Source organism: Sus scrofa, chromosome 2, assembly GCF_054392235.1.
Source record: "Sus scrofa isolate SSC_HxYL_T2T_F1_AM1 chromosome 2, Sscrofa_HxYL_maternal_Yorkshire_Landrace_v2.0, whole genome shotgun sequence".
In the NCBI taxonomy this organism is placed as follows: domain Eukaryota; kingdom Metazoa; phylum Chordata; class Mammalia; order Artiodactyla; family Suidae; genus Sus; species Sus scrofa.
Window position 1 is genome coordinate 15714354 of NC_139384.1, and position 7614 is coordinate 15721967.

Below are 7614 nucleotides of genomic sequence, written 5' to 3' on the forward strand. Positions count from 1 at the left end.
ACTTTTCTATCCAAAGTAGGTTGCAAAATATTCTAAAATTCTCTTAACCTCCTATCTTAGCAGTCCCAGGATAGGACTAAAAGTCCCAGTCTGAAAACCAGGATTTCAAGATGGCATTCCCATTGTCCATTTTCTGTTAAAACAGGCTTAAAGTTTTTCGTGAACAATTAAAATGCTGAATTGTAATATGACACAATTTACAGGATTAGAAGCTAGTAAATATCATAAAAGAAATAGTTACCAAGCAGATCAATTTTTTTAGAATACATATTCAGGAAAAATAATTTATTAGGTAAAAAAGCAGATAAGGATATTTGACTATATATAGCTGTTCAAATAGATGACTTTATATAGACACATGCATGAAAAATTTTAAAAAGAAAGGAAAAAAGAAAAGATGGAGAAAGAGAAAGGAAAATAAGAACTCACATATTTGATAACATCCAATTCCAATCAGTATTTGAAGAGTAGTCTTGTTTTCTTGAACTCATGACAACAAATGAGATATATATAAGATTAATTAATATATGAAATTATATATTTTAAATCAAAATCGTAAACAAGATCTCTTAGGGGAAAAAAGCAATGAAAAATTCCCGTGCTTGGTATCTAGTTTTCAAATTATGTCTACAATAAATATATCTCAAAAACTAGCCGTATGTATACTCAGATTGGGAATAAGAATTATATCACAGAACTGCAAGAAAATGTCAATTGCATAATGGCCTTATTCTCTTGTCTTTTTTCCCTTTGATTCAATAATGATCAGCAAGATCCACTTCCCTAACTGCACGGGGTTTGGGGGTTCCCAGGATATCTGCTCTGAAAAAGTCAGGAAGACTATTTAAAGGCACTGGAGGGACCTGGGTGCAATCCCTATGGTGCTTCTTGGACAAGGGAGATAGAAATCACTGGTGATTTTACTTTGCTAATGGTTTGGCTTTTCAAACTTTTAAAAATGAATTCTTTTAGATTATTTCAAATATATGATGCTAAATATCAAATGTAGGTTTTATGTTTAGTGGCCAAAAACCTGTAAAAATCTTACTACTTTCTACATAGAGAACGAACCCTAATGCATTCATTATATATATTGAGTCTTCTTCTGCTTCCATCACTAAAGCTAATTATTTATTGAAATTGAAAGTATTAAGCTTTTTTTTTTTTTTTTTTTTTGGATGCATCCGAGGCATATGAAAGTTCCAGGGCCAGCAGTGGGGGTGGGGTGGGGGTGAGGAGTCGAATCTCAGCCACAGCTGCAAATCACTACAGACCTAAGACAATGCTGTGCCACAACTTCAGCAACACCTGATGCTTAATCCACTGTGAGGGTCTGGGGATTGAACCCGGACTGTTTCCGAGAAAACGCCAGGCCCTTAACCCACTGTGCCACAGAGGGAGCTCATCAGCTTTTTCTTAATGTAGTTAAGGTCAAATTTTAATGTCCTCATTTCCAAAAATCTATCCTTTTTCACCGTTTTTCCTAAAACCAAATTCCATACGCTAAATCATGCCATTACATTCACAATATTTAATTTCACCAGACTATTTGTTTTACCTTTCATAGATAATCTGAGGGATTTTGTTTTGTGGTTCTGTTTTTTTGGGTTTTGCCTTGTGTTTTTAAAATATTGGTGTTCTTTTTTATGTTATAAATAAATTATTAACTCAATAACATTAAGGTCTACTCTTTCTCAATTTTTATCTGATAATTTAAATTTTAATGATGAAAAGGGCAATGGCATGTATTGAAAACTGTCATTACAATCTGCTGGTAACTGCGGTAAAGGTAATAGTAGTATTTCTACAGGGGCGCATAAGAGGCAATTTGACAAGAATAGATAAGTACTAACTAGTATACTCCAACCAATGTGACTGTGGCTAAAATGCTTCACCAATACAACAACTGTGAACACTTGACACATAAAAGCACTTAAAAAAGTTTTTTGGATATTCAGTTTAAAAAGTTAGAGTTCAAGTTATGTATTTGTTTCCAACTTATACAGTTCATTCTAATAGAACTTCAGTAGTAACCACAGAATACATTCCTGAAATAACCTTCATGTTATTTGATGATGGCAAAGTAACATAAATTTAAAGGATTTATTTTTACATTTTCCCTTGAACTACACTTATAATTATGTTTCACCACTTAAATGGTTTAATTGTTGTGCTTTTGGTGTCAAAAACATCACAAGGAGGAGTGATTATTTTCATGTATGTGATATTTGGGGTGTGTGTGCATGTGAATGCTAACAGGACAGTGGCTGAAAGAGGCAACATAGCAACAGTATCAAAACCTAGTTAGATACACATTTTAAGTGTTCAAAAGAAGGACAACAATTTTGGGTGAGGTGCCGGAAGTCCAGGATGATTTCATAGATACCACACAAATGTTGAGGCCAGAATGTCTACGTGACTTTGGTCAGTGAAATCATGGGCAAGAGAATCTGTGTTGATAATTGGATGGCAGCTGGCTCACAAAGCTTGACTTGGATAAATCACAGCAGAACAATGCGGAGTACCAGGCTGAAAATTTTTCTGGTGTCTAAGGTGCTCATAGGCAAGGATGTTAATTTGGAATTTGAGTTTCTGTTGCAAATAAAAATGACTAAAAATATATATATTCACACATGCACACGCACAAAAATCTATAACAGATCAGACCAAATGTAGACATACCACCACTCTTAAATTAGCAATTAACATCTTGTAGGCAGACATGCTCCCTGCTCACTTGGAACCGTATGTATTTTAGAAATGAAGGAATAAAGTAACTTGAAAAAAATAATTGAAGCCTTATATTTACCTATGAAAGCTGTTAAAAAATACTGGTCAGAGGAGTTTCCACTGTGGTTCAGTGGGTTAAGGATCCAGCATTGTTTCAGCAGCAGTGCAGTCTGATCCCTGGCCCGGGAACTTCCATATGCCAGGTACAGATGAAGAAAAAAAAAAGACTATTGGTCAGAGTTCAACAGAATCTGTAAGGGGCAGGGATAAATACGCTTAAGTTAGAGGGGAAATTTAGAAATTATTTTCTCAAATTCAAAAATAAAATATATTTTTTTAAAATTCTGAATTTGAAAGATTCAATTTCTGAGATATTATAACAATAAAAATAATTAATAAGAGTTTTTGTAAAGGATATTAGAAACTCAGTAGGAAATTAATTGCACCTAGGAAAAGAATCAATAGAATGGCTGTTATCAAAAAGATATAACTCTATTAGCTATATTGTTTGTGTTTTGCCTGTCTTATGAGATTATGGTTCTTTATTTTACCAGATAGGTGACTGAGCCATTGTAACTAAGTGACTCAAAGCAGTTAACCAAATATATATTTCTTTACCAGATCTGTGTTATAATAGTGTAACGCTATATATGGGAAGCTACAACAAGAGGGAATATTTTCCTGGACATAACAGACTAGTAAGACAGATGGTCCAGAGACTTTTGGCTACTGTAATAATACCTAGTCCAGTAAGAGGCCATTGAAAGGCCAATCAGCAAAATCTTTGCCAGACCTGGGAATGAGCATTCCTAGCACCATGGGACAAAATGATCATGAAGTACCTCCCAAAATAATTGTCAATTTTATGATCATAATGGAGCCCTGCGAATTGGAGATTGGCACTTGCCATCCACCTCTACATGGATTGAGTCATGAGCCACCATAGCTGCTGACCTTCAACACCTCCTAAAAGAGCTCAGGGTGCAGATCAGGAGTGAGGCACTCTGTGCTCTGGGAAAACTGGCAGAACAGGTCTTCAGACAGTTAGATATTTTCAGGAGAATATTTTATAAGCCCAATTCTTACATCTTCTCTTACCTAGAAAAGCACTAAAATCATTAACAGGGATGTCTTCCTTGGCCACCAAGGAAAATACTATGAAAAATGGAGTACCTGGAGTTCCTGCTGTGGCACAGCAGAAAGGAATCTGATTAGTATCCATGAGGATGCAGGTTCGATCCCTGGCTTTGCTCAGTGGGTTAAATATCCAGCATTGCTGTGAGCTGCAGTGTAGGTCATGGAGGCAGTTTGGAGCTTGCATTGCTGTGGCTGTTGCATAGGCCAGCAGCTATAGCTCTGATTCGACGCCTAGCCTTGGAATATCCTTATGCTGCAATTGTGCCCCCCCCCCAAAAAAAAGGAGTACCTATAATTTAGACATCCAAAGTAATGCTAGGTGCATTGTGGTTTCAGACAAGCCCTCATATTGCTGGGAACGTGAGCTTTCTGAGATGTGTCAGACTTGAGATGCCACCAGCCATTCTTAAAGCAATGCCTGCTGGCAGCTGGTGGCTGCAACTTCATGGTTTCAAGATATCCTCTTGCAACTATTAAATTTTTAGATAGTGAAATTGCTTTAGACCAGATATTTGCAGGGAAAAAGGAATTATGTTATGGCCCATTGCTCCTGTTGTGTATATGTCAATACCACATTAGAAGTTAAAAACCTACTTAGACAAAAGTGGACAACTGGCTACCGAGCTAAGAGTCTCCCCAAAGCGACAGTTCCAGACTGGGTGTTGGACTAATTGTCCTGAATTCTCAGGGAATGAGATCTATTTTGTCACTGAAGTTCCAGTTGTCATTCCTCCACTTTTCACTAGTTCTGTTGCACCAGAATGTGCAAGGGATTGAGATCTTAATCAGACCCAGGACTTGGAACTCAGGAATATTTCTAATTTGGTATCCATTCCCCAGACTAAGGCAAGACTATGCCCCATTTCAGCAGGAAGTAGCCAGAGCAGTCATGGCCCTATTCCCTGAAAGACTTGGGCGATAGATAAAACAGAAGTGGAGATTTAAAACTAAGCCCCCCAAAAACCAAGTTCCTTCGCCGAGTTTAGGATGAACATCTCTATCCAAAATGATTATTTCCTTCCTTGCCCAATACCCATTCTCTTCAATTTGAAAAGAATCAAAGAAGAGGGTGGAATGGAACTGAACATTGGTCAATGACCTAGGTTTAATCTATTGAACTCAAGGATAAACCAGGTTTGCTCAGATTGTTTCTCTGAAGTTCTGAATAGGGACCTAGCAGGCTGGAGGGAAGGGGAAGAATATTGTAAAAGATATATGGTGAAAGAATTTGTGGTTTGACAAATGAGCCATATGAAAGCAGACTTTTCTTTTTTTCTTTTCTTTTCTTTTTTTTCTTTTTTTTCTTTTTTTTTTTTTGTGTGTGTCTTTTGTCTTTTGTCTTTTTAGGGCCGCACCTGGGGCATATGGAGGTTCCCAGTCTAGGGGTCTAAACAGAGCTGTTGCCACCGGCCTATGCCAGAGTCACAGAAACGCCAGATCTGAGCTGTGTCTGCAAACTACACCCCAGCTCACAGCAACGCTGGATTCTTAACCCACTGAGCGAGGCCAGGAATCGAACCTACAACCTTATGGTTCCCAGTTGGATTCATTTCTGCTGCTTCATGACGGAAACTCCGACAGCAGACATTTCAAGTGAACAGAGAACATGAAAGTCATAGAGGGTAAAAAAATGTAAGTTCATAGAAAAAAGATGGATCACATCCAAGCTTTTAGAATAACACTTATGGCACGAGTTGGGTCTTCCAGAACCCTGAACTACTAATGACTTTCTATTTTATCTTAAAGCAAAAGGACCGTTATTATTAACTTTATTTCACACACACACACACACACACACACACACACACACACACACACACATCCACATTCTCTGTTTTCAATAACTAAATGAGCCTGATTGAACTCCACTGCCTCATTCATTTTTTTTTTCTAAAATACCAACTGTAATTTTATTATGATATGCAAGAAATAAATAACTAATTGTCATTTACCTTTTTTTTTCCATGATAACAAGCAATTAGGAGATATATATATACACTAGAAATCTGCAGAGAACTGCACAATAAGTGATTGGCAGAAATACACTGGTTGCTTGGCAGGAAGAATGAGGTGAGGACCTTTATATAGGTAGTAATAGATTAATAATTAGATATTAGTAGGTGACCTCTAACCTTAGAAAGTTGTAGGAAAATGAGTCTTGTCAACTACAGAACATTCATTTTGCAGGTTTCAGATCAGAGCTAAATTATTGAGGAAAATAGAAAAGTCACTATAGCCAATTGGTGGTCCAGCAATCCAGTTCCCCCTTTGCTTTCATTCAAAGATGGGTTTCTGTTGCTCTATCTTCCCATTCACTAGTCTTGCCATCTTTCCTAAAAACTGAAACTCTTCATTTATAAATAAAATACAGGAAATAAAAAGGTTATTTGAAATATCCAAATGCACTGGGGGTATAATTTTTAGGTAATTAGGCAGTATAATACAGATCTTATATTTTATCCTCCCCACCAAAGAACAAACAAACAAACAAACAAAAACCTTGCCTGGGCTATGTGCATAGTCCTGGGAAATGGAATGGTGAGATCATGACCTGTTCTGGCTGCTGGCATCCTGGGAGCAGTGAGAGAAAAGGGACCTTGCATTTCATGGTGTAGATTTTCACTTCATCTTAGTACCTGCTGCTGCACTTTTCATCACTGCCCTCTACAGTGATACCTGAAACTCTTTAGTTTAATTAAAATGATAATAATAACAATAAACTTCCAGTCTTTTGCGGGATGGTATAGAGGAGGTGTCACCTGGCAATGTAGACAGTGGGCTAGAGAGAGAAAATAGTCTTCGTGTAAATTCAGTGTGCATTTCACTCCTACATTCTGTGGAACTTAATGCTCTAAGCTCAGAGCCTCACAAGAGTTTCACAGGTGAACTCCATCTATTTTCCTCTACCCCATCCTATTTACCTTTATTCTCAAATGTTTGTTAACTTCCTCTGTTAAACCATTGCCTATTACTCTTCTCTGTGTTTCAAAAAACATGTGGAAATCTTTCACCAACTGGTGTTTTTCTGCCTGGTTATTTTTATCATTGTGGACTAACACATAATTTTTGCCTTTTTTGAGGAGGGTGTACCTGCAGCATATGGAAGTTCCCAGGCTAGGGGTCAAATCGGAACTGCAGCCTCAGGCTTATGCCACAGCCACGTGGGATCCAAGCCATGTCTGCGACCTACACCACAGCTCACAGCAATGCTGGATCTTTAACCTGGTGAGAGAGGCCAGGGATCGAACCCACATCCTCATGGATACTAACAGTAGGTTCGTTACTGCTGAGCCACAGTGGGAACTTGATTAACACATAATTTTATGGGTTTTTTCCTTATTTAATTAGAATTTATAATGAAGAGGAAATATGTTCTTATGGATAGTTCAACATGTTTAACAGAAATTTATGTTTAAACATATAATTTTTGGTTTTGTTTTTTATAAATAAAAAGAAGAAAACCAAAAGTTACAGAATATCACCATCCAGGTGACCTATTTACATAAAAGTAGGAACACAGGCATAAATTTTGAAAATTCAAACATGTGAAAAATGTACAACATGAATAAAAATCGAATAATCTGTTTCTCAATCTCTCCAGATAAAATAATCATTGTAAATTATTTCTTATTGTCCCTGCTGTTAAAAAATAATTGTATGCTTATATCCACATATTATTTCTAAATTTTATTGTGCTTATTATATTCGTGAAAAAGAATAATAGTATAATCAATATTGCATAAGGTA